Source organism: Antechinus flavipes, chromosome 1 (assembly GCF_016432865.1).
Source record: "Antechinus flavipes isolate AdamAnt ecotype Samford, QLD, Australia chromosome 1, AdamAnt_v2, whole genome shotgun sequence".
NCBI classification, from domain to species: Eukaryota; Metazoa; Chordata; class Mammalia; order Dasyuromorphia; family Dasyuridae; genus Antechinus; species Antechinus flavipes.
This window is the reverse complement of record NC_067398.1, coordinates 721,948,196-721,975,092: the sequence shown is the minus strand read 5'-3', so window position 1 is coordinate 721,975,092 and position 26,897 is coordinate 721,948,196. Positions and strand designations below refer to the sequence as shown.

The 26,897-nt window shown below is 42.1% G+C and overlaps 3 long non-coding RNA genes across 3 annotated transcripts in view; all 3 read right to left on the bottom strand.

Moving 5' to 3' along the window:
* Positions 1-20,605, bottom strand: part of LOC127545317 (uncharacterized) — a 57,551-nt gene extending 36,946 nt beyond the window's left edge. Inside the window, exon 1 of the long non-coding RNA XR_007949639.1 lies at positions 20,191-20,605. This is a non-coding gene — a long non-coding RNA (uncharacterized LOC127545317). The remainder of the gene's footprint in view (positions 1-20,190) is intronic.
* On the bottom strand, positions 7,127-9,786 carry LOC127545799 (uncharacterized). The gene is made up of 2 exons (XR_007949839.1): positions 9,423-9,786; positions 7,127-9,189 (listed from the first exon to the last, which is right to left on the bottom strand). It is a non-coding gene; the product is annotated as an uncharacterized LOC127545799 (long non-coding RNA).
* On the bottom strand, positions 12,947-15,859 carry LOC127545199 (uncharacterized). Its single transcript, XR_007949616.1, has 2 exons — positions 15,374-15,859; positions 12,947-13,711 (listed from the first exon to the last, which is right to left on the bottom strand). It is a non-coding gene; the product is annotated as an uncharacterized LOC127545199 (long non-coding RNA).
* Positions 20,606-26,897: the final 6,292 nt, after the last annotated feature.

The window sequence follows — 26,897 nt, the reverse complement described above, 5'->3', positions numbered from 1 at the left end:
GCTGTATGGCATGAGAAACGTCCGCCTTCTTTGGCCCAATCAAAGCAGTACAGAGAGAGAGGGAGAGGGCACGGGTGTAAGTCAACTGATGAGCTGATATCTGCACAATGAAATGGACCCTGGAGACAGGGATCCACTGGGACTATAGTATAAAGCAAGGTTGATTGGGGTAGAGGAACTCACAAGCGAGGGAAAAAGAACTTCCTGGGTAGTAGGAAGATGGGGAGATGGTGCATAATAGTCTCATCTTATTCTCCTGGATTTGGCCCAAAGATGGATTAATGGACAGACTGTGTTGAGTGTAGAATGGAAGGGAGGAAGAAGAGGTGGGGCTTGGGCAGAGGTGGGCTTAGGCTTCCAGGTGCTGAGCAAAAGCAAAACACTTTTGAGGTGAGACAGGGGGACAAAGGGAGAGAAGGAGAAACAAGGTAGATAGCATGGAGGGAAATAGAGTTAGTGATCACAACTGTGATAAACATGAGGCTTTTGATCAAGGCCTCATTTCTGAAGCAGATACAGAAGGGAGTCAAAGGACCAATGAGATGAGTCAGTCATCCATGGAGGTGGAAGCAAGCAAACTTGAGTTCACTGTGGCTATTTGCCTTGGGCTTTTTTAGTTGCCATAGATAAATTAGTGAAGAAGCTCACTTGATCCAAAGTCAACTCTACAGCTGGGAAAGTAAAAATTTTACAAAATCATCTTTTTTTTTTTTATTACAACATATGTCAAAATATAAAGAACATTTCAGTAAATATAATCATAGACAAAGGTTGTTGTTGTTTTTTTTTTATTTCATAGAGAGAAGAGGGATATGGGAAACTTCTTGTGACTTTTTATTATAATTATTGAGATGTGGCAACTGAATATTCCCAGAATCCAGAGTTGGAGAAGAGTGACCAAAGCTGCCAAGTAAATTGATGGGAATAAAATGGTGATCAGGCTCTTTGAGAGTAAATAGGGAAATTATAGGAAACTGAGATTATCACCATATATCTTCACATAAAGAGTTATGTGATGGTCATGAATTTCACGATAGCTTCCAGATTTGTCTAAAATAAAAAGGACATTATATCTAAAATTGTGAAACTGTTGGTTAAGTTATTAGGATCTATTCTGGTAAGGTTAAATAGTTCCATAAAAGAATTTGTGCATTACTCTACTAATAGAATTATTCTTGCAAACAATCCTTGACCAGAGGGGGAAAATAATTCTTGTATAGAATCTTATTGTGAATTATGAAGTGAAACTTAGGCTGCCCTATAGTGACATTTCATTTTTAATCAATTTCATTTATTTAATCCATTTAATCCTAATGCACTCCAGTTGTAGAGATTTTATTTTGTTGTCAGGATTACTATATCATAAAAGACGACCACCTGTTTGTGTGCAAATAATCGTGAGCTTCTGAGAGATTCTTTTGGACCAACCCACAATACGTAGTATCAATTTGGAATTCCAAAATATAATTATTTTCCTGATTTAGAGAGATAGATTTTATGCAAGGATTAATTTAAGTTTTAAGAGAAAAAGAAAAAATATATTGAATACATCCAACCCTAAGCATGATTAGTGAAAGTTTCTATGTAATGTAAAATCCCATGAGACTTTTAGCTGATGATATTCTTTAGTTTTGATTGTCTGAATTATCCTAACAACAATAGTCCACCACTCAGTGGGAATGCCCTGTGTATCCCAAAGGAGGTGTGCAGTCCGATAGCTACTCAGGTGGATGTGTACCGGAGAAAGTTGAGAGGATAACTTGGGCATGACCCTTTAAGGTAAGATTCTCTGGATCTGATTTTCCCAGGGTGAGAGAAGTTCTCCAAATATGGTTGTTGTTCAGTCATGTCCAACTCCTCATGACCTCACTTGGAACTTTCTTGGCAGAGATATCGGAATGGTCGGCCATTTCCTCCTCCAGCTCATTTACAGATGAGGAACTGAGGCATACAAGGTAAAGCAGCTTACTTAAGCTGGGAAGTGTCCGAGGGCAGATTTGAACTCAGGCCCTTCTGCCTCCAGGACCAGCACTCTCTCCACTGAGCACACATACCAACAATCGCAGCCACAGAGGCTGTGGGTCTCAGTGTATTCAAAGACTTTGAGAGGAGGCACTAGAATTAAAAGGGGTTGGGGAAGACTTCCTGAAGTAGATGGGATTTTATCTGGGAGTTGAAGGAAGCCAGGAGGAGAAAATGAGGAGGAAGAACATTCCAGAGATGGGGACAATCAATGAAAATGAAGAAATATTAAAACAAAATTTTAAAGATTGAAAAAAGCCAGAAGAAAATGAAAAACAATTAGCCTGAAAATTCGGTCAAAGAGAAAGAATCGAAGAATCAGAGGCATCACTTGTACAATATACAATCAGCTGCTCAGGAACTTTTGTTGGACCAAGGGCCAGAGAAAGGAGGGATGGAATGAAGGGCACAGGAGAAATTCAGCCTTGGCAAAGGGCTAGATCACCTGATCCGGTTGGAACTCTAGTCTTAGGATTTAAACAGTTAAGGGGTTAGATTGGTTCATGTGCCTCAGGTCTATTTGAGAAGATGGGCACTTTCCACAGCTTCAGGCCGCTGGGACATTAGGGAAAGATCTCTCACCTGAGGGAATACAGAGTGGGGGCAACACTGAGACAACAGGATCATGTGTCTACTTTCCAAATCCAAAGGGTCACCTGACCATAGGGAGGAATGTCCTGTCACCTGGCCACAAAAGGATTGAGAATGGCTCCTCCTCTTCAAGTCAAAGGGGGTTTCTAAACCCTCAGGAGCCCATGGTATTCCTGAACAAGGAAGCAAAGATGGCTTTGCTTCTGAGACCCAGTCCCAGCTGTTCTTCCCCAGGTTCCCGAGGTTCTTCGGCATCACACCCCTGTATTGCAGCTTTAAGAGGGGAATAGCCACCTTCACTGCTCTCAGGTCTCAGCCATGCCCTCAACTGTTACAAACTCCTTAAAAAACCAGATTTCTTTGGGCACACATCATGGCCACCACACCCTCACATAGAACTGGCAAGAGAACTGAAGCAGGGAGCAAAGGCGGAGAAGGGGTCTCAAAGTGTCTGGCTTTGTCAAGAACCCCCCAAAACCACACCCATACACAAAGCTCGTTGACTGAATGGGTCCAATGCTCTGGTTACTCTTCCCCGGCTATCATAGGGGTTTAATCAATGTTTGCTGAGTGATTCTTTGATTACCCAGCTTCCCCTTCAAGATCCTTAGTGAGAGGCAGCCCATCCCGAGAAAGCCCTTTGAACTTTGATGTTGTCTGTCTCACTGAAAGGAAGTTTTCCCCTGCCACTGAACCTCAGCTTGCATCTTTATCACTTCCCCCCACTGCCACTCAGGACCAGTCTACATTTGACCCTTTAGCAGCTTTTGGCAGCTACCACACCTTGCTCCTTTACCCTCTGACCTCTTCCATAACAGGCCTTCATATATTTGAAGAACCTAGCTGCTGAGGGGTCAAATGAAATGAGAACTGAAGAAAAATCACCACCTTCAGCAGTGAAGAAAGAACTCGGGGACAGCAGATTTAGTCAAGTGCCAGAGGACGAAGCTAGAATGCAAGGGGTTGAGGAGGAAACAAGAGGTAAGGAAATAAAGGCATATATAGTCACCCTTTCCTTTAAAAAAAATTCTTTTTTTCCTGGTTATATATACCTGTACGTTCATTTTAAACACGTTTTATAGTCACCCTTTTCAAGGAGATTGGCTATGAAAGGGAAAAGACAGTTGGAAGGGGCAGCAAGGGCAAACAGTGTTTGCCGTTGTTTTGTTTTTGTAAGAACGGAAGAGATCAGCGAAGGTCAGTACAGCAGACAATAAAAGCAGTAGTAACAATAACACCTGACATTGACCATTTTTCATCTGTAGTACTTGAAAGATTTGGAAAGATTGTGTTTTGCCTTATGTGTCTCCAGTGCTTAGCCGAGTTCCTGGAGCATTAAGTTATTCCTTCCATATCATGACTTTCCCCATCATGGTTTTGACCCATTGAAGGTCAACAGAAGAAATTAAATGGGAATTTGGGAGGAGTTTTGCAGGCGCTGCAGATGGCAGGCAAAGGCTAGAAATATCACATGGATCTATATATTGCCTATGACCAAAAATTTAACTCAAATTTTATAATAAGGTACTGTAAATGCCCCCTAAAAGAAAAAAGAAAAAAATTCGGATTTCTCCTGTTAAAGAGAAGCCAATAAATGTTACATGGATGTTCCAGATCACAGGAGTGTTGGGTCCCTAAGCCCTGAAATGTGGAAGGGATAACTACAGAATCCATTTAATAAATGCTTGTTGTGCAACCAGCTAGAGGGCGCTATAAGGGATTGAACACTAGTTCTGGAGTCAGGAGGACAGAATTCAAGTGTGACCTCAGACATTTGAACACTAGCTGTATGACTTTACCTCAATTACTTCTCAAAATAAATACACTGATTGAAAACCACACTCCAAACATTCTCTTCAATGAAGAAAAAGTGTTGAAGAAACGAGGAGAGAAGATTAAAGAAGAGAGAGGGAAGGTAGTGGGACTAAGGGACTCAGGTGAAGGACTAGTCTGGGTAAGAAGGTCATTAGAAGAAATCCCCAAGGATCAGGGCCGGGCTGTGTAGTTATCCTCCAGTCATTCTTCAGTCGTATCTGATTCTTCATGACCCCATTTGGGGTTTTCTTGGCAAAAATACTGGAGTGGTTTCTCGTTCCCTTCTCCAGCTCATTTTACAGAGGAGAAAAATGAGGCAAATAGGATTTTGGGATTTACCCAAGATCACACAGTAAGTGTCCAGGTCCAAGTTCCTAATTCCAGCCTGGTACTCTATCCACTGTGTCACCTATCTGCCCATAATTTAATAGGTTTTTTTAATTATTAATAAATAAATGTATTTATTCTTTTAAGAAAGGCTTGTTGGGGAAGCTATGGTGGCGCAGTGGATTGAGCAGCAGCCCTGAAGTCAGGAGGACCCGAGTTCAAATCTGGTCTCAGACACTTAACACTTTCTAGCTGTGTGACCCTGGGCTATATCCTATAACTTTACCCTAATTGCCAAAGGAAAGGGAAGATGGAAGGGAAGAAGGAAAGGAAGGAAGAAAGGAAGGAGGGAAGAAAAAGAAATTTTATAGAGGAGATGGAACCTGAGATGAGTCTCACATGAAAAGAGCTCTGGGAGATAGATGTGAGAAGTGAAACCATTCTAATTGGAAGTGGAAGAGGAAAGTTCTGTCCAAATGCATGAGGCAAGATATGGAACAGCAAATTTAGTAAAGTTATCCAGTATGGCTGGAACATAATGCAGAAGAAGGGGAAGTTTGGGAAGTAGATCTAGAATGGACTTGAAGGCCTTTGAGGAGGGACCTGTGCCTTCGGAAGATAAGCTATTTGACAGATATGTTAGAGGGAAAAGGAAAGGGACTAGAAATAGGGAGTCCCATTAGTAAATCATTTCAGCAGTCATCACTTCTATATGGTAAGTGATAGAGATGGCCTCCAAGGTTGTGACTAGAAAACTTGTGATACGGGAGCCGCCTGCCACTGGCTGCTGGAGGTCTAACTCAGACCTGTAGAATGGATCTCTTCCTGTGAGAGGATGATGATTGTAGAGGGCTGAAGCTCTGAAAAAGGTGTGCTTGAATCAGACAAGAGAGCACTGAAGACTAATTAGGTAATTCAATGTGAGAAAATGGCTCTATAAGCATATGTTTGGATAAATGACTCTCCTCATGCTTGGGGCTTGCTGAATGCTTCGTGGTGAGGTAATGGTAAGCAAGGATTGGAGGGCTGAGGGAGAGAAGTCAGGGAAAAGGAGGAGAGAGGCTGGAGACTCCGGACTCCAGAATCCAGGAGACATCTTTGGCAAGCCACATGGCAGCTTGCCTGCCTCCTTCACTTCTACCTCTAAAGACCAAGGACTTTGATTTATCCTGACTCTGGCTGATCCTGAAGCCCTCCAGGAGGAGCTAGACCATACTTTACAGATGATGATACAAGGAGACTGAAAGGCAGTTACTGTTCTCTAACCTCCCTCCTCTTTATTATTATATTATTAGATTATTATTTATTATTTTATTTATTATAAAATAAAATAAAATGTAAAAAAAATAAAAGAAAAAGAAAAAAAAAGAAAAGGGGAGTAAGAGAGGCAGGCCTAAGTGGCATCTTGCTCATTCCCCAAGGTCAGAGACAAACAACAGCGACTCTTTTGACTGGGCCACACATATAGTCTCATCCCCATCAATGAATGCATGTCAGCTGAAGAGGTGGAAATGGACGTGCACTTGGGGGGCAGAGAGAAAGAGGCTGAAAACCATGATAGTTAAAAGGAAGTCACATCCCACAGAACTCTACCTCCCTCTCCGGCAGGAGCAGTATGAATCTCTGCTAACATCTGTCATTAACAGTTAATAAAAGCCACAAGAAGGAACAACTTTCAAAGCAGGGCAAGATTATCCATCACGGATACAATTTTGAGCCCAGGCCTCCTCTGCTGGTTCAGTCAGGATCTCAGGAAGATCGACAGCCCCTTGTGTCCTGAATGGTTTTGCACAAAGGTTCCATCAAGTTCCATCAATAGCCAAGGCCTTAGTCCCTGGAGAGAACTAAACCTTGAAGGTAGCACCAATAACTTCTAAGCAAAAACTGGCTTAAGCTGCCTGCGATAATCTTAGGATATTGTGCTCCCCACAAGCCCACATCATTCTCATAGACATTGGCACCCATCTGATTCCTTCTCGATTTGTGGAGATACAAGCAAACCCTCTCCAGCAAGCAGTTAACATATCTGGTCCCTTCCATTCACATTTTTTAATTGCTCTATGGTTTGTTCTTTCACCCGTTTGTTACTTATTAAGCCTCCGTTTACATCTACATTTTTTGCTCATATTTTAACTTAGGTACAATTTTTAATTGTGTAATGATCTAATATGTTCTGAGACAAATAAGGATAGAGAGACAACCTTAAAATTAAGATCTGTATTCAAGTCCTACATCCAACACACACTAGATGAATGACTCTGAGCCAATGTTAAACTCTGCTGCCTCAAGGCAACTAAGATGCCCAATTACATTAGGGGAGGGAATTTATACTCTAAGGAATTCTCGGCATTGAGGAAATCATGAGTCCAAGTAAAAAGGATCTAGGAATTTATTTCCATTTTTTACTGAATTCTTTATGTTCTAGAACATGAACATTCTTTGTCATAACAGAAATGATGATTGAGACTCCTCTTCTTTACAATTCATTTGAGACAAAATAGATTTCCCTTAAACATTATGTGTATGTATAAATCCCTATTTTAGTTGTTGCTTTTAGGCAATATAGTGTAGTTTTCTTATATATTCTACAATTTGCTTCATTTTTCAGATCGAATTCAGACCATTACCATTCAATTTCAATGGGTTGTTTTTCATCCATAAAATCCTATTGCATTACTATTGGGTAAATCAACACAACACTAACAGTCTACACTGCCAGCAATAATTCAATTTTAATCTCTGTGAACGAACCCAAGGACATATGAGGATTCAACTTTTAACTGATAACTTAAAAAAAATATTCTTTTTGGTGCAGGGGACAGAGAACTAGCCTTGGAAGACATGGATTCAACTCTTGCCTCTCGCATTTTGGTGGGTAAATATGGGCAAGACAGTTATACATTCAGCACCCCAGGCAATTCTCTAAGATCATATCTTACAGAAGCACAGCCAATGCATCAACAAGAGTTTCACTAGGAATTTCCAACACCTCTGAAGTAAAAAACTGGAAAGTGATAGGTGAACCTCTGAGATTTGTTCCTCCGTTATCATGGAGGTTAAGGAACAATGTAGATGAATAAGTACATGAATGGTCCACTTAGTTCCATCTAGCAGCAATGAGGAATAAGCTTGCAATCTAAGAAAAGCATAAAATTTCTTCCTCTAGAATATAGAGTATTCACAGGGAGGACTGGCGAGACTTACATGAACTGATGCTAAGTGAAACGAGCAGAACCAGGAGATCATTATATATTCTGAGGATGTATTCTGATGGAAGTGGAACTCTTCGATAAACAGAGCTTTAATTGATCAAAGATGGACAGAAGCAGCTACACCCAAAGAAAGAACACTGGGAAATGAATATAAACTGCTTGCATTTTTGTTTTCCTTCCCGGGTTATTTCTACCTTCTGAATTCAATTCTCCCTGTGCAACAAGAAAACTGTTCGGTTCTGCACACATATATTGTATCTAGGATATACTGTAACCTATTCAACATGTAAAGGACTGCTTGCCATCTAGGGGAGGGGGTGGATGGAGGGAGGGGAAAAAGCGGAACAGAAGTGAATGCAAGGCATAATGGTGTAAAAAAATTACCCTGCCATGGGTTCTATCAATAAAAAGTTATTTTAAAAAATAGAATATAGTGTATTCAGTAGAGTATTCCCTACCATTGTGTCCACAAATGTGGCTCCCCCCTCACACCTTCCTAATGTACCTCAATGGTCCAGGATGTCCTGCATCCACTGTTTCTCATCACTAGAATATCCCTGGCATAGGTTTGCATAATCTGGGATTTGCCCGTTCTACTTTCTGGTCACTAGCACTATACTTGTGTATACTTTCCTCTGTTCAGGCAAAGATCATCCTAACTGCTCCCTACTTTTGTAGCCAGTTGGACTTCTGGGAGATAGAACACTTCCTGTAAATAATGACTTAGTCTGATCTGAAGCTTCACTTCAAAGCCTAACAATGTCCTCTGTATTTCCTGAGAAAACATACTTTTGATAGATTTTAAAATGGCAAAACTTGGAGAAAACAACAAAACACACCCACTTTCTTCCCCTTAGATGACAGGTGGAGAGAGCTTGCAGGTGAAGGACGTTGAATATACTGTCAGAAGCATTCATTTTTAGCACAGCATTTTTGTTAAGAGGGTTCACTGTGTAGCATTTTGAGAAATATCTAGTGCAAAAAAAGGGCATCAATAGTAAGTGTGCACACACATGTGCACGTGTCTGAAGTTGGAAAGGTTTGGGATACAACTAAGACATCATCCAGCTGTTCCCCGAGTCCTTTTTCTTGATTTCTTCCTCAATCCTGGCTCCTTGTGCAGGTTTTTCATTAATATCTAAAGTTATCTTCAGGGGGGGAAGTCTCAACAGAAAGTATGGAATAGTCGAGAGCCAGATGTCAGACCTTGAGGAATTTTTACCTGGAGGAAATAAGGGAAATGAATAAATGAAAAAGCATTTATTAAACATCAAATGTATGCCAAACCCTTTACTAAACACTGGGGATAGATATATATAGAAAACAAAAGAAACCCTTCCCTTAATAGGTTTACATTCCAATGGAAATATTGAAATAAAACATAGTGGAGGAGGAGCCACAGTGGTGCACTTTGGTTACAGAGGAGTAAATGGGGGCAGAATGGAGCAGACTGACCTCTACACCAGAGCAATGGCAGAGTTGATTTAACTGATCATGGTTCCAGGAGTGACAGAGGATTCATAATGGGAGCAGGAGGGAGGAGGAATCTGGGCAGGTGTGAAGCAGAGGAAAAGAAAATAAGGAAAATGAGAAACATCTCTACTCAACTCAGAGGAGAGGAGCAATAGCTACGTGTGCTCATTGACCTTGCAAGTAAACAAGGAAAAAGGGAAGTTATCATGTTCTTGCTTCCTGGAGAAGGGAGAAGAAATGAAGACCAACTGGCAAACTAGAGCAGCCCCACCTCCTGCTTTTGGTCAAACTGTCGCATGCTTCTAATCACCTGCTAAGACCCAAAGCGGTAACCAATCCCATGCCTTCCCCCCCCTCGCCTCCCCTCCCCCCCCCCTCCTGTTACCTCCTGTCCCCAGCTTGCCAGTAGGAATTCCAGATAAAACCTCGAGACTGACAAGAGAAGTCAAACTCTGTTGCTCCTGCCACACACATCCCAAATATTCCTCTGCTGCCAGGAGATACATGGGGGAGCAATGAGTTTTTCTACTGCTTCCTCCCATTCAAAAAGCTAGAAATAATCATTTGTTAGCCAAGGAAGGCAGAGCTAGGTCATCCTGTAACAAGACAAAAACATGTCTATATGCAGCTGGTAAGGAGCCAGTGGAGAAAGACTGAAAACGCATGAGACAGGGAATAGGGCTAGAAGAAGGGCTATAGCACAAGGGAGAAATTTAATAAAGGCACAGGCAGAGAATGAAGACTTACCAAAGAGAAGGGACTGGATGGCACCGTGGAAAGGCCAGACTGTCAGAGGACCTGGGGTTGAACTCCGACTCATCACTTATTGTGTAACCTTGGAAAAGTCGATGTAAAAACCATCTACCTCAAAGATTCATCAAACTATCCTTTAACTGGCATAACTATCAAAGGATGGGCCTCAAATCTCCTTTGCCCTCAGGTTCCACTCTCCGATTTCCGCCATACTAGAGGGAAAGGGGACCAGCCATGTCTGCTCACTGGGATGCTGGCTCAGGGCTACTTGGATACTTTCAGTCATGGGACAATGACACCGCTTGTCGAGAGACTTTTTAGAAAGTTGTGATAATGGCTTCCAAGACTCTGTGAAGCTTTTGACTATTGGTTTTAAAATGTTCTTTTGAATAAATGACACTTATACTGCCTTAAAAAAAATTGGAGCAGTTATGTGGTATAGTAGATAGATCACCAACCATGGAGTCAGGAGGACATGAGTTCAAATTCACCTTCAGACACTTGACACTTCCTAGTTGTGTGACCATAGGCAAGACACTTAACCCTGATTGCCTTGCAACACACACAAACACACACAAGAATTTCAACCATCATTCTATAATGCCATGAATTTTTTTTTGTTGTTTTTGAAAATAGTAGACATAAGCTTTTGGCCCTATGTCCTCAATCTTAAAAAGATAGTGACTCCTGAGATCCCTTCCTACCTTGATTTACTGTTAAAACATCTTCCTATATGATAAAAAGGGGAAAGAGAACAGATGGTGATTCTGAACTTATAGAGAAATTGAGGAAGCTCTTTCAGGATTCACCAAAATTTTTGAAGCACTTGGGGATTTCTCAAGATTGTTAAGAGAATAACTTGCCACCTGAAATAAGCATGCAAAGTAGGGAAGAGAGGTGCTTGAGGACTTGAGTAAACAAAAGCACTATAGAGTAACCACTATGGAAAATTTGGGATTTGCCTCTGATTTTTCATTTTACTGTGAGTTTTACTAATTTTAGCTAAGTGTATGCAATGCTTAAAACCCTCCTGAAATTCATGATCTTCAGAAGACTTTATTGGTATTAGAAGATTCTGGCCCAACGAGCTTCAAGGGAGGTGTGAACTCATTGAACTCCAATGAGTAAAGGTGTGAACACAAGCCTTGTATTAATTAGTTCTACTTAGTACCTTGTTTCAGGTTCTTTTATTATCTCCAATATAGCCCGGTTAGCTTAGAGGCCTATCTCTCTGCTTGGTTCCAAGAGCTCTCTCTGAATGTTGCCAAATCCAAAGGTCTGGTCCTTCAGCCTCTGCCTCTGCTTTCTTCAGCCTCCAGCCAGCTCCAACTTTTCATGTCATTCCGGTGAAATCTCGACTTGTAGCTTCTTACTCTCTGAAGAACCTCTTCGACTGGCCCATTGGCCTATTTATGCTCCTTCCAGAGAGAGGGATTATGGGTAGTTCTACTTAGTACCTTGTTTCAGGTTCTGCCCAAAACATCTTCTTGTAAGATTAGATCAACTCTAATTAGTTAGCAGTTAGTAAAGATTCCAACAGATGTCAAATTCCTACATTCATTACACATTCAAAAGATTTCTCTCCAATATGAACATTTTAGTATAAACATAAAAACTATACTCCTAAGGGAAAGCTTTCCTCACCCTATTATTTGTAAAACTATTGCGTGAACTTTCTGGTGTTTGGTAACATGTGGGCTCCTGTGAAGTGACTTTTCACATTTATAAATAAAGCTCCTCTCCATTGTGAACTCTCTGTATTAAGATGGGTCCTTCTAATGGAGGATTTCCCCAATTCATGTTTTTCTCTCATGTGAACTCTTTGATGTACAATTTAAGAGCTGTGTTCAAGCAGAAAGCCTTTCCACATTCACTAAACTGAGGTTTCTCTCCAGTATGATCTGTGATGTACAAGAAGATGCATTTTTCAGAGGAAGGACGTTCTACATTCTACCTATGTATAAGGTTTTTCTCCACTATGAATCCATTAGTGTTGCATAAGTTTTCTGTTTGTTTGTTTTCTCAAATAAGGCCTTCCCACAATCTGTGTGCATGCATTAGGTTTCTCTCGGTGTAAATTCTCTGGGATCAAACAAGTTCCTTCCTGTGAAAGAAGGTTTTCCTACACTGTGGTCATTGTTAAGGTTTATTGTAATAACCGTGTTAGCACCCTTAGAATCAGCCAGAGTCAGGATAAGCAAAAGTCCTTAGTCTTTATTCTTGCTCTTTAGGGGTAGAAGTGAAGGGGTTGGAAGCAGGATCTCTGCAACCTTCCTTTTTCCTTGTCTACAGCCAAAGTGACTCTTGCTCGTCTTACTCCACCCCCAGTCCCTCCCACAATTCTCTGTATACACCAATCATCGAGCCAGCACAGAAGAGTGCTAAGGACCATTTTCCAACCATATGCCCATAGAGTATTGTCCAATTGGTAGTTAGCCTCAAGTGCTTGGGTGTCCTGACCTCAGTGCATTGACTCAAGAGTTTCAGCCCTCTACATCTCCTGCTTTCTTTTGTTTTAGAACACAGGTAGTCACGCCATCCCTGACTTCTCAGGGAGGTGAGAACCCCAAAATGAGGTGATCACACCCTCCCTGACTTCTCAGGAAAGGAAGTGAAAACACCAAAAAAGAGGTGATCACTCTCCCCGACTTCTCAGGAAGGGAGGTGAAAGTACTGAAAAGGAGATGATCATGCCCTCCCTGACATCTCAGGGAGATGAAAAACACCAAAGGAAAGTGGGGATTGCGAACAGGTTTCTGGGCTGAAGGGTTTTATTAGAAACAGGTATGCACAAACCCATCAGCATGGGAGGTATTACACAAGCACATATCAATACTGCACAGGCTAGTAGTGATGACTCTCCGCACAACCACTGCAGGCTCAAGGTGGTGCAACAAACATCAATTGTACATGCAAGTAGTGATATAACAAACAATATGAATCACCATAGTGTTGTAAAAGATTTCCACAAGTCCTAAAAGAAGGGTATGTAAACAACAGTCACACATACGCCTTCTTCAGCAGCCAAGAGTTAGTCCAAAATCAATCTATTGTGCATTGCTTCACATGTCATGGGATCCAATGATTCCCACAAGTTTTTGAAGTCCTGCAACAGTCTTTTGACATCTCAGAGAATCCAGTGATTCCTGAGAGTTTTGCAGTTCTACAATTGTTGATGTCCACAAGTCAAACGCCATAACTGCCGAGCTCATTCAGTGGTGAGCACAGTCAGCAATGGAACCACCAGATATTTCTTGGGTCTTCTTCCTTTCAAGGTGTGCTCCATCCCTCTCTGATGGACAAGGTGAATACGGCTCATTGGCACCCATCTGATTCCTTCTCCATTTGTGGAGATAACAGCAAACCCTCTCCCCCAAGCAGTTAACATATCTGGTCCCTTCCATTCACCACTTTCTGGGCCTCTCCACATCACCTGGCGATTAAAGATAATGGAGAGGCTCGCACTGGACACTGCCCTTCCGGTGGGTTATAAAACCTGCCTGCCAGAGCCAATGCACCTTGTCAAAGAAGTAGTATAAAGAGCTAGATTTACAAGTTCTCTAGGGTTGTCTGTGGCTCCCCCTTTCTTTTGTTTTCAGAGGAGCATCTTAATGTCTCTCTTTCTCTTCTCTACTATTGTCTGTACTTGAGGATTAAAAGGTATGCTAGTGGTGTGTAAAATCTTACACTGTGCACAAAAGTGTGCAAAATGTTTAGAAGTATATGCAGGTCCATTGTCTGTTTTCCTTGCTTGTGGCACACGCATAATTGCAAATGCTTGTATAAGGAATTCAGTGACTACTCAGGCTGTCTCTTTTGCTGCTGGTATTCCACAAGTGGATCCTGAAAAAGTGTCTACCACAACATGGATAAAAGACAGAGGACCAAAAGATTTATAATGGGTCAAATCCATTTGCCAAATTTCATTGGTCTCAAACCACAAGGGTTCTTCCCTGGAGGTAGTGTAGGAGCGTGGAAAGCAGGCAAGGTGTACAGGTTTTTACTATGCTCCTACCTTCCTCTCTTGTTATTCCAAATTGTAAGCGTAAAGCTCGAGCAGCCTGATGATATTTAGAATGAGATTCTTGGGCTGCCTTTCAAGGTGTGCTCCATCTGTTTCTGATGGACAAGGTGAATACGGCTCATTGGCACCCATCTGATTCCTTCTCCATTTGTGGAGATAACAGCAAACCCTCTCCCCCAAGCAGTTTATCTATCCGGTCCCTTCCATTCACCACTTTCTGGGCCTCTCCACATCACCTGGCGATTAAAGATAATGGAGAGGCTCGCACTGGACACTGCCCTTCCGGTGGGTTATAAAACCTGCCTGCCAGAGCCAATGCACCTTGTCAAACATCAAGAAATAGTATAAAGAGCTAGATTTACAAGTTCTCTAGGGTTGCCTGTGGCTCCCCCTTACTTTTGTTTTCAGAGGAGCATCTTAATGTCTCTGTTTCTCTTCTCTACTATTGCCTGTACTTGAGGATTAAAAGGTATGCTAGTGGTGTGTAAAATCTTACACTGTGCACAAAAGTGTGCAAAATGTTCAGAAGAATATGCAGGTCCATTGTCTGTTTTCCTTGCTTGTGGCGCACCCATAATTGCAAATGCTTGTATAAGGAATTCAGTGATCACTCAGGCTGTCTCTTTTGCTGCTGGTATTGTAAAAGTGAATCCTGAAAAGGTGTCTACCACAACATGGAAAAAAGACATACGACCAAAAGACTTATAATGGGTCAAATCCATTTGCCACATTTCAATGGGTCTCAAACCACAAGGGTTCTTCTCTGGAGGCAGTGTAGGAGCGTGGAAGGGAAGGCAAGGTGTACAGGTTTTTACTATGCTCCTACCTTCCTCTCTTGTTATTCCAAATTATAAGCGTAAAGCTCGAGCAGCCTGTTGATATTTAGAATGAGATTCTTGGGCTGCCTTTCAAAGTGTGCTCCATCTCTTTCTGATGGACAAGGTGAATATGGCTCATTGGCACCCATCTGATTCCTTCTCCATTTGTGGAGATACAAGCAAACCCTCTCCCCCAAGCAGTTAACATATCGGGTCCCTTCCATTCACCACTTTCTGGGCCTCTCCACATCACCTGGCGATTAAAGATAATGGAGAGGCTCGCACTGGACACTGCCCTTCTGGTGGGTTATAAAACCTGCCTGCCAGAGCCAATGCACCTTGTCAAACATCAAGAAATAGTATAAAGAGCTAGATTTACAAGTTCTCTAGGGTTGTCTGTGGCTCCTCCTTTCTTTTGTTATTGGAAGAGCATCTTAATGTCTCTGTTTCTCTTCTCTACTATTGCCTGTACTTGAGGATTAAAAGGTATGCTAGTGGTGTGTAAAATCTTACACTGCGCACAAAAGTGTGCAAAATGTTCAGAAGTATATGCAGGTCCATTGTCTGTTTTCCTTGCTTGTGGCGCACCCATAATTGCAAATGCTTGTATAAGGAATTCAGTGACCACTCAGGCTGTCTCTTTTGCTGCTGATATTGTAAAAGTGAATCCTGAAAAGGTGTCTACCACAACATGGAAAAAAGACATACGACCAAAAGATTTATAATGGGTCACATCCATTTACCAAATTTCAATGGGTCTCAAACCATGAGGGTTCTTCTCTGGAGACAGTGTAGGAGCATGGAAGGGAAGGCAAGGTGTACAGGTTTTTACTATGCTCCTACCTTCCTCTCTTGTTATTCCAAATTATAAGCGTAAAGCTCGAGAAGCCTGATGATATTTAGAATGAGATTCTTGGGCTGCCTTTCAAAGTGTGCTCCCTCTCTTTGTGATGGACAAGGTGAGTATGGCTCATTGGCACCCATCTGATTCCTTCTCCATTTGTGGAGATACAAGCAAACCCTCTCCCCCAAGCAGTTAACATATCGGGTCCCTTCCATTCACCACTTTCTGGGCCTCTCCACATCACCTGGCGATTAAAGATAATGGAGAGGCTGGCACTGGACACTGCCCTTCTTGTGGATTATAAAACATGCCTGCCACAGCCAATGCACCTTGTCAAACATCAAGAAGTAGTATAAAGAGCTAGATTTACAAGTTCTCTAGGGTTGCCTGTCCACTGTGTGTGTGGACCTGCAAGATATCAATCTTACCTGGATGCTTTCTCACTTGCTCTTGAAGTTCCTAAAAGAGCTGATATATATTAGAGGTTACAAATTTTATTTGGGCTATGGCAATTTTTTGTACCACACCTACTGAACAGGCTAAATCAGATAGTCTATTATCCCTCCTGGATAATAAGTAAGAGCTAGAATGATCGCATACAATTCATTCTGCTGAGTGGACTGAAAAGGAATTCTGAGTACTCTCTTTACAGTTAAGTCACAAGAGTATACAGCACAAATATTCCGTTTGGATGCATCTGTAAAGAGAGTTGGTCCTTTAAGAGGAACTTTAAAAACCTTTTCTTCAAGAATCCACTGTCAATTATGTAATAGTCTGGTTCTCTTTAATGGAGATCTGTGTGTAAAATTTGGAGCCATAGCTAATAAAATTTGCCACTCTGGGATGGTTTCACAGCATACATTAATTTGTGCATTAGTATAAAAGGTGTATATCTTATCCCAGTTAACTGTACTGCTCGCTCAATGGCTTTTAATAAAATTCTAGCCATAGGCACTGGGTAAAGATTAAGAGTTTGTTCTGGTTGTGTTGGGAGGTTCACCCACTCTATCACACACTGTCTGCTTGATGAAGGACTGCTGTGGGTGCCTCTTGTGTAGCAAAAACTGATATTTCCAAGGGTTTTTGAATGACATTCAACCACATTGGATAAAGTCAGTTCAAGTTCTCTGAAAGACTTGTGAGCTTTTTTTGTAAGCTGACGTGGTGAGTTTAAAACAGTGTCTCTCCTTAAAGTGTCATTTAATGGTTGTAATTGATAGGTAGTCAATCCTAACCCTCGACACATCCCTTAGATAAGAGCTGTAGTCAGGCAGAAAGTCTTCCCATAGTCATTACGTTCTTAAGATCTTTCACAGTATGGATAATCTGATGTCAACTGAGGTCTATCTTCCAACTGTCTGGAATTGTCTGTTTGATTTCAGACCTCCTGTCCCAACCTGAAAGAGATAAAAATGTAAATATTCCATTTCCTGCTGCATTACACTTAATCATATCTCCTATCGCCTCAATCAATAAAGATGATCAAATAATAAAATATACAACATATGACACATTAGTTTTGTGTACTATAATGAGCTTTTACACTTTAAAATAAGCTTCTATACCAACACTACAAGAAAGTCTAAGATAGAAAAGAAACTCTCACATTCATCAAATCATTCATACCAGCACTTATCTGATTAAAAAAATCAATAGGTTCTATTGGGGAATGTCTAAGATACATTCCTCTAACACAATATTACCTCACTTTAAAAAATGACAAATATGAAGAGTTCAGCGAAGCAAGGAAAGACTTAGGTGAACTATCACAGGGAAATAAGAAGAGTAAACAAATTATACGATGACAACAAAAATACAACATAATATGTAATTATAAGGACAAAGGATGGTCCCAGAGTAGAGCTGAGAACATGTACCTCCCTCCCTTCATGGCAGAAGTGGAAGATTCCCAGTATGGAACAATGTATACGTATATTAAATAAAGAGGTGACAATTTGTTAGTTTTCAATTCGTTTCTTTTTTTTTTTCTTTTTTAACCTTATAAGGAAAAGTTTGTTTAATAGGGGAGTAGGAAGAGGTATATTTAGAAATAATTGTGAAGTAAAAATAAAATAGATTGATAATAATAACGGTTTAAATGGTGCAAGATTCCTTGAAGGATATAATGCAAGTCTTTTTTAAATTAGAAAACTAGTAAATATGTATTTATTCAGAAAATATTATTAGAGAAGTGGCTACTTGTCAGGCATGTTAAGGTGAGGTCTCCTCTCTCGTATGCATTAGCATAGATGTTTGCCGAGGTCCCTTCCAAATCTGAAATTAAGTATCAGGGCAGGGCAGGCAGAAGAGGTAAACTAATGCTTAATAAATGGGTTTTTTACTCTTGTGGCAGCAAAGAACAAGTTGGGGGGTTCCATAAACAGTGAAATGCTCCAGACATTCATTTTTCCACATATGTTCATGTCTTCAAGTCCTAGAACACTGGAGAAACTCTTTGACGAGAATCTGAATCACTTAAAAGAGTCTTGCCTAGATCCACGCAGGGAAGACCGTGTAGATAAAAAATACCTAGTCCTGGCCTAGTGTCCACACCCTAACATGCAGTTAGATGGGCAACATTCAGAATTCATCCAACAGTGCAATTTTAAAGCTTAGAACTACAGTTTTTGTATAACTATGTATACATATATTGGATTTAACATATACTTTAACATATTTGACATGTATGGGACTACCTGCCATATAGGGGAGGGAGTGGGAGGAAGGAGAGGAAAAGGTGGAACAGAAGGTTTTGCAAGGGTCAAAGTTGAACAATTACCCATGCATATGTTTTGTAAATAAAAAGCTAAAATAAAAAGAATAAATTTTAAACTAGTTTTTGGGACCTTATATATTTATTCATATCTTAGAAGGATGGACACTGCAAAAGGGTAATAAGTTGTTCTAATAACTGAAAAGGAGAAAAGGCTGAAATGCCTTTGGGAAATGAAACATCCCCTTAATGTCCCCAGACTTCTCCCTGACACAAAGATTCGTATCTTACATACAAATATTCTACACAGGTGTTGATGACATATATAAGAAGAATTTCAAGTATTACATATATAAAGTCACTCTATCAAAGGCCTTTGATTTCATTAAGTGTGAAAACTACTTTCCTCCACCAATACTGGCTGCAACTCATCTAGAATTTTAGTTTTACTTACCTAAGGTTGAGAAAGAGTCACTGATAAGGCTCATACTCACATAGTTACCATCAGAGGTAAGGCATAGAGCATTACTAAATTCACAAGGAAAGATTAAAAATTTGTCAGAGAAACTGCCTGCCTATAACGGATAAATGGTCCAAGAATATAAAGAGAAAAATCCAAATGGGAAAAGAAACACAAATTTAAAAGTCAAATGAAAAATCACTCAAACCTTACTAATCAATCAACTGACCATGAATTGGAACAACTGCCCCCAAATGCGGTTTAACAACATGACGTGATTCCAGCGCAGGAAGAAAAGCGGCCTTTGTCACTCGGGCCGCCAGGATCCTCCCGGATCCAGCCGCTTTTCTGACCCCGAGGCCCTGCGGGATTATACAAAGAGGGGTCAGTCCGCCAGGGCCGGGCTCGGTGCTAAGCGTGAACTACACGCACACACGCGCACACACAGGCCCGCATAGATGGGAGACAGAGGGAAGGGGGAGGAATAATTAGCAGCGGGAAGGTCCGGAATAAGGGGATGGGAAAGGAGTCCCGCAGAAGATGGAGTCCCGCGGAAGCTTTTCTGCAGTAGCTGTCCCGAAAAAGGAGTCCCGCGGAAGCTTTTCTGCAGTAGCTGTCCCGAAAAAGGAGTCCCGCGGAAGCTTTTCTGCAGTAGCTGCCCCGAAAAAGGAGTCCCGCGGAAGCTTTTCTGCAGTAGCTTTCCCGAAAAAGGAGTCCCGCGGAAGCTTTTCTGCAGTAGCTTTCCCGAAAAAGGAGTCCCGCGGAAGCTTTTCTGCAGTAGCTTTCCCGAAAAAGGAGTCCCGCGGAAGCTTTTCTGCGGTAGCTGTCCCGAAAAAGGAGTCCCGCGGGAGGAGACGGACTGGCGGGGGCGGGGGCGGGGGCGGGGGGGAAACAAGGTAGAAAATGGCAGGAACAGAGAGGGGAGTTTAAATGAATGTTCCGCCCCCGAGGAAAGCCAGACCCCCGCACCTTTCCGTGACTCCCCACAGGGACCCCTCCCCTTTGGGTCCCGCATGCAGGGCGGGCAGGGTGTTGGCTGACGCGCCGCTGACTGGCGGGACTGGGCGCCAGATCCCAAGGTCGTTGGTCCCAAAAGAGCCCCGGCCCCAGGACCTCTGAAGGGGGAGCCCCCACTTACCGAGGAAGAGTCAGGGGGGATGGAGCCTGGCGGCCATTTCTCCTCCTCGGAGCCTCACCTGGAGAGGGAGCGATAAAGGGGCAGGAAGGAGGTTCTCATCCCTGTGACTGCCCCGACACCGAGCCCGGAGGGGCCTGGGAGGAGAGGGGTCACTCGGGCTCCGGAGGGAGCGGCTCTGGGAGGGGAGCGGGAAGCCCGGGAAGGGGGGCCCGCAGGGAGGAACCAAAGCGGGGAGGTCCGGGGGAAGGTCTTCGGGAGGCGGCTCCAAGGTCTAGGCGAGAAGAGCGAAGGGAGCACGGACCGGGGCGGTTCCCACGATGCTAGAGCGGCCCTTACAGGCTTCCGCACCACAAGCGGCGCCTTCAGCAGCGCCTCCTCTGCGGCGATGGCAGGATTCCCGGCAGGGGGAGAGCGCTAGAGCCCCAACTTCCGGTTCCGGGAAAGCACGTGAAGGGAACCACGTGGGATGCCAAGTTCTGCCCCCTGCGGCCACGCGGCCTTTTGGGCTATGGGTTTCTCCCAGAATGCTCTCTGGCCCTAAGAGCTTCAAGGGAGGCGGGAATTCCGAGATCTCACACTAAACCCTGAAATTTCCCAAACGTGGGAACTCCAGTGAGTAAAGGGGCAACAAGCACCAGCATTGAATGAATTCGTTCTACTCAGTCCCTTGTTTCAGGTTCTGGCCCAAAACTCCTTCTTGTGAGATCAGATCGATCATCTATCGCCTCTAACGAGTCAGCAGCTTGTAAAGATTCCAACATTTCTACTCAGCAAAATTAGCGGCAAAAATGTTAGTATGTGTTTCTTTCTCAAAGGAAGACTTTGGGATAATTCCTGTTGCTGAGAAAGGAGGGTGAGAGATCCCCAGGTTGGTGCCTCAGGTTTTTGTGAAAGAACTCGCAGTCCTGATCTGCTGGCAAGGTTTGTGGCGGAAAATGGATTTATTACACTGAGAAACAGCTTCCCTCGGGGCCAAACCCAGAAAGAATTAGCAAAGCTTCGGGGGACAGAGTGTTTTTTAATTCGCCTTCTTAAGTTCTGAGGTTAGGGACAATAAGGGCTAATTTTCAATTAGAATAAAGGGTGGTGATTATGCCCCAGGCCAAGAACTCCCACTGAATTGTAGGTGCAGACACTAATGGGAGTTTCCCCTGGGAACAGGAGGATTTCCCCCCAAAGGTCAGGAGGGATTGAGATTTTAGGGTTTCTCTAACCCAGGTCCACCCCCCCCCCAAGATCTGGGGGACCCCGTTTACATCATTCCCCCCTGAAGCAGTCATCTCAAATTCATTTGGGGCAAAGGGACAAAGTCTCATTTTCTGGGGCTGCTTCAAGCTGACAAGGATTGTAGAGTTGTCCCTGTGTTCAATGGGGGTTCAGGGCAGGGGGGAAAGTGCAAGATCTGAAGGTGGCTGCAGCAACATCAAGGGGCTGTGGAGTGTCCCAGTCAATTGTCCCATGATCTTTAGACTGAACGAGTTGTTGGAAGTCCATAGCTTGGAGCCTGGAAGAAACACATCTCACAAGCGGGTGGTATCCAGGGTAGAGATGGTGACATTTGGGAATGGGGCCTTTGCAAATAATGCATCGGGTGCCATCTGTGGGCTGCCTTGAGCATGCTGATGGCCCATACCGCAATCCTGAAAGCCCCCACTGCCTACGGAGCTCCCTAGCTGAAAGGCTAAGAAGGAGTTAACTACTGGCAGGGGCCATAGAATGACATCAAGAAAATTAGCAGGGAAAATGCTAGGAGCAAAGTTCTCATCCTTCAAGCGGGAAATGACCAAAAGAAAAAGAAAGAAAGAAAGAAAAAGAAAGAAAGAAAGAAAGAAAGAAAGGCAACTAGAGAGAGAGAAAGGACACAATTTCAGCCTTCTTTCTCCAGTGTTTTCAGGGGTTCTGTGGAAAAGTAGCTTCAGGTCCTCTATGGGTTCACAGGGATATTCTGAACTATCTGAAGGAGAGATAACAGAAGCAGCATTTTTAATCCTAGAAATAGTCCAACTGGGGGACCCTTCCAGTTTGACTGATGTCCGAGTAGCTAGAATGACCTTATATGATCCTTTCCACCTACATTCAGCAGGTCAGCACCTTGAGGCTTCCAAAATTTCACATATACCAGGACCCTGGATTTACAGGGGAGGCCGTCTTACGAGCATCTGAAGGTTTAGGGAGATGATCCTTTGTGTATTGGGAAAGGGCCTTCTGGACTGCCCCAAGCTGTGTGGCAAACTCGGTGACCAGGGGCTGTTCTGCATCTACAAGAATGGTGGTAGAGAAGGGCCTCCCACACAGAAGTGCAAAAGGGCTAAGCTTAAAGGGGTCAACAAAGAACAAAGCAACTGGAAACCTCTGCCAGAGCGCCCATTTGCCAATCTTGCCCTGGGTATGTGCCTTTTCTTTTAAGAGGCTTCAGGAGAGGGGGAGCTTTAATAGCTCCTTCAGGATTCACCTGGGCACAAACTGGGCAGGCCTGGCAGACCTGTCCGATCATTTCTCCCCTTGTGACCAGTAAAAATGAATTTCACAAGGGGTGAAAGTGCATTTCTTCCCAAGGGGGCAGCTTGGAGAAGACAAAAAAATAAGTTTCCACGACTTGCCTGGGATTAAAAGTTGGCCTGAGAGTGTTTCAAACCATCCAGAAGGAGCAAGGGTGTATCCCCTTTATTCTGCAAGGGCTTGTTCCTCTGAGCCATATGAAGGTGTGTAAGAATCGGGGAGCTGGGGAATTAAAGGTGCCATAGTCAGGGGTGAGTGGGCAGCAGCTTGAAAAGCTGCATGCCCTTTCTCCTTGGCCTGAAGTGAATCTCCCTTCTGGTGTGAATGACAGAACTTGACTGAAACCTCTCTGGGTTTGTGGACAGCTTGTCACCATCGAGCCCCCGATGCCCTTTGGCTTCTAAAATGCTCTGGTGCCCTAGGGTGAGTTTTGAGGCTTCTTCAACAGGTGTTAGTCAAGGAAGTCTGCTGAGTAGAAAGCTCCTACAGTCCAGATCTTTCCAGGCATTTTGGTGTCCTAGCTATTGAATAGACAGCATGAAAAGGCTTACCTCAGCCAAAACTTCAGGGATCTCAGGAATGGGCCACCACATGTTGAGGTGTGAGAAATGAGGGATGAGAGATCCCCAGGCTGGCGGGTGTTGCAAGTTTTTTTGTGAAAGAATTTGCAGTCCCCAATTGCAGGCTAGATTTTTGACCAAAAAAAAAAAAAAAAGGTTTTTTTAATATTGAGAACCAACTTCTTAGTGGTCCAAATCCGAAAAGGAATTGGCAAAAGTTTTGGGGACAAAGAGTCATTTTTTATTAGCCTTCTAAGGTTTGAGGCTAGGGAGATTAAGGGCTAATTTTCAATTTAATAAAGGGTGGTGATTATTCCCCAGGCCAAGCTCTCCAATTGAATTGAGATCCCCATGAGCGTTTCCCCTAGGAACAAGAGGTAGGGCCCCTCCCATAGGAGTGTTTAGATTTTAAGGTTTCTCTAACCCAGGTCGACACCCACCCCCAAGATCAGTTTATATCTATATAATTTTAAAGAATTGTTTCTGAACAATTTAACCTATAATTTGGGTTCAAAAAACATTTGCCACATTTATGTATCATATACATACATAAAAATAAATATATACATGCATGTTTATAGACATATAGACATATATATGCATGTATCTAAAACAACAAATTATCAAATTCTCGCTAGTTATAAACTTTATCCACATTACAGAGTTTTCAAGTAAGGTAACTTGGTTTTAGCTCCTTCAGTTAATGAATTTTTTTTTTTTTGGATTCATGAATTTTCTTAACACTTAACTAAACACTTAACCAAATAGTAGAATAAATTCTGACACCATAAACATTGTTTTAAGACAGAGATATGTAAGGGGATTACACCTGGTTCAATTTCCCAAATGGTATCACGCAAAATCCCAATTATAACTTTACCTATTAGTATATTCTTAAGGGCCAGTTATTCCAAGAATTGCGTATCATGGGCTCCATTATTCACAACAATTAGCTGGCAAAGTGCTGTATATTGTTAGATTTAAAATTTCCCTTATCATTCCATTGAAATTCACACTTTAATTTAGTACAGAGCAAGGTTCTACAATCTCAGAAAGAACCTATTGCTATTCAATGTCTCTATAAATTATTCCATATTTACTTTAAAATGTTTCTTCGTTTTCCCCAATGTTAACAAAGTTTCTCATGTATTTCTCTTTTAAACAAAATCAAAAATTTTCCTTCAACCTCTTTGTTTACATATTTAAACATACAGTTCTTTTATATTCATTTATCAAGTAGTCTCATCAGTTCTTCTATTCATCCTAAACCCTGATATTTTTGATGAATTTCCAATCCTCTTATTCCTTATAAATGCAATCAGTATTAATAAGCCTTCAGGTCTAGAACATACCTTATTTAACACTGGAAAAATACTACAGCAAAACCCTGTGGATGTCCATGTATAGTGAAAAGGTTAATTCTCCATAGCCAGAATAGCAAATGAATAAAATTGCATCTTTAATTATCCCTTGGTGTAGAAGTAGATTTTTTAGTTCTAAAAAAACTTCTTACATGCAAGTTATTACTCCCTCTGTTCCCAGATAAGGTATGATTAGAATTAGTGGGCTTATCCAAATTAACAAGGCAACTGAATATATATACCTAAATTGGATGATGGGAAGCCTGAGTCAATCAAAATCATACAAACCAGGTAATTCTTGACTCAAATAGCAAGTAATAGGGAATGTTCCCAATTTCCTTGGCCACGGAGTGATTCCAAAAGAACTTTAGATGCTAAGAGAAGTATACCATCACAACTGTTTTCAAAAGGCATCTTTTCTTCAATAGTCTCTTAGTTGTTTCATTATTTATACCTTTTGTAAAATAGAGGACGATTTAGTCAATGAGCATTTTTATGATAAAAATATGTCATGTGTCCTTAGTTTGGGGAAACAAACAAACAAAAAAAGAGTTAATAACTATCCTTAAAAATATTACATTCTGGAGATGGAGCCATGATGGCAAAGTAAAGGTAGAAACTCTCCCCTAAACAGTTCCCAATTCCTTTAAATGATGGCTCTAAACAAGTTTGAGAGCATAAGAACATACACAAAAAAAGATGGAATAGAACATTTTCCAGCCAAAGACAACTCAGGTCAGCAGGAAAGATCTGTGGCATCAAATGGAAGTCCAGCATGCAGTCCTGGTAAAGGTCACATCAAAACAGCCTGGCCTCGAGTCCAATCCCAGCACCTGTTTCACGGCAGCAAATCGGGAATGGGCCAAGGAACCTGGGAATCAGCACCAGTACTGGTGACTTCCAGTCCTTTCAGCCCAGAGACACCAAAGACAAATTGGAAGGTCATCAGAAAAGGTCTGTAGACTCAGGGTGGGAGTCCAGTGTAAGCTGTCCTGGCACAACAGTATCAGCACAGAAGTGACCTAGCTCCAATCCCAGCCCTGGGCCTATACCAGCAAAGAATGTACAGAGCCAGAGACCTGTGAATCGGCAGCCACACTGGTGGTGTGGCCAGAGACACCAAAGAAAACCTGCAAGCTTTGTAGGAAAAGTTTGTTTGTAGGATTAGAGGGCCCTGAGAAACCAGCAAACCAAGAGTGAGAACCAAGAGTGGGTGTGAGCAGTGGTGGTGGCGGCATCTGGAGGCCTCGGCTCATAGGATTTCTCTTTGTTAGACTGAGGAAGGAGCGAGTCACTTTAGCACACTAGATCTTATAGCTACAGTGAGGTAGGGACCTTCTTAACAATTCCAGAACAGAAAAGAGTGCTCATGATCTAGTCTCTAGAAGGATCTCTGAAAAAAGCTGCACAAACCCCCTGAAACTTGGGACAGAAGCCTATTTTTAAAAAGAGTTAAAAGTCAAGTGAGAGGCTAGGAAATGAACAGACCACAGGAAAAATTTCTGGCCATTGAAAGTTATTATGGTGACGAGGAAGATCAAAAATATACTCAGAAGATCCAAATTAAAAGCTCCTACATCCAAAGCTTCCAAGAAAAATAGGAATTAGAGTCAGGCTTTGGAAGAGCTCAAAAGGGATTTTGAAAATCAAGTAAGAGATACAGAAAAATGAGGAAGAGAAATGAGAGTAGTCCAAAAGGAATACAAAATCAATGAGGAGAAGAATGCCTGCAAAAGTAAAATTGGGCAAAGGGTAAAGTTGAAAGAACATGAACTGTTGATAGGGAGAGGGTGTCTTATATTTCCTGATTGTATCAATTCATTTTAATTTAATTTTTACCTTTCTTTATATTCCTGGATTTTAGTCTGAGTATACAATGGACTTGTAAAATCTGTTTCTTAGAAGGACTAGACTTTGTGCTTGATTCATAGGTCCAAGATCTTCACAAAGGGCACAGGGTACCAAATGCTTCCCTGACCTCTGAGTGGGATCAGAAACAGTTCTGTATTGTACACTCAACCCCCCTAATTTAAATAAAAAACCTCCAAGGAAAGAAAATAATATTCCTGAATATGTAATTTTCGTTTCCAAAATTAGGAAATTTTAACTTTAATTCAAACCTCCCCCCTCTCTGCCCCCGTTACAAACCATTAATTTTCATGGATTCAATTATCATCTCTATCCCAATGATTATCCAATCTTATTAACTCCTCCAAAGCAATTTTTCTTACCTGCAATGTAGATTCTCCAATTGCCTGTCCGGCATCACTAACTGAATGTCCAGGAG